This window comes from Sinocyclocheilus grahami, unplaced genomic scaffold, assembly GCF_001515645.1.
Source record: "Sinocyclocheilus grahami isolate Dianchi unplaced genomic scaffold, SAMN03320097.WGS_v1.1 scaffold6162.1, whole genome shotgun sequence".
NCBI classification, from domain to species: domain Eukaryota; kingdom Metazoa; phylum Chordata; class Actinopteri; order Cypriniformes; family Cyprinidae; genus Sinocyclocheilus; species Sinocyclocheilus grahami.
Window position 1 is genome coordinate 10,716 of NW_015510656.1, and position 984 is coordinate 11,699.

Below are 984 nucleotides of genomic sequence, written 5' to 3' on the forward strand. Positions count from 1 at the left end.
TGTCATTATGTGGGCTCCTGACTGTCGGTACTAATGGTTGGCCCCATTAAAATCATTTCTTGTTTTCTTAATGTTCCTATCTGCTAAATTATATTTTTATGCTTGTACACATAAGCATTTACCATTTATTTTTGTACTTGATAGAACTCCAACTGCTCTGGTTTTCATTAGATAAATAGTCTGCAGTTTCTTCTGTCTAGTTTATCTCCACATTGCACTTTAAAACAGTATCATGCAGGTAACTTCCAGCCCTATGCGTTGATTGGGCTGGCCGAGACAGTTTTACAGTATCCAGGGAATTCAAGAATTCAAATCTGGTTTTCAGATTTTCACTGTCATTGTAAAATACCGGAATTGTTGTTCTTTACTGGAATTGTCATCCCCATGAAATAGTGTTTTTGTATTTGTGATTCTCTTGAATTGATCTTTGTTTGATTTTAAGGCATTTGCTCCTGCTATGCTTCCTTGTTTTTTTTCTCTTCACCTAATTCCTTAGGAGTCTGTCATACTGCTTCAAGGTGAGTCATATCCTGCAGATACAGGCATTTCTGTTCTAGTTTCACTTGAATAGGTCTGTTGTAGTGTAGTGGTTAAAAACTTGGGTTGGTAACATTGTTTAGCTATTATATAAGGAAGTCAAAAAGTTTTCAGTTATCAAAGCAAGTTATTTTATCTTTCAGTAAACAGTCACACCAACATAAATTGCATTTGGTAATTATAGCAGCGTTGTTTGTTTGTGTCAGGATAATTATTTATATACATCAACAAATCTGCTGTTATATTTCATTGTAGATTTAAATATCAAAAACATAAGTGTTTTGTTTTACATGTGAATAATTAAGTGAAGTCTCATGAATAATTTAATAGAGACTGACGCGTCATTGATGTACTATGGGCCATTTGTGACGTCAACACAATGAAGATTTTAAACCCTGAAGATGAAAATTAACCAGTTTTCTCCAACAGTTAAAATTATCGGATGCT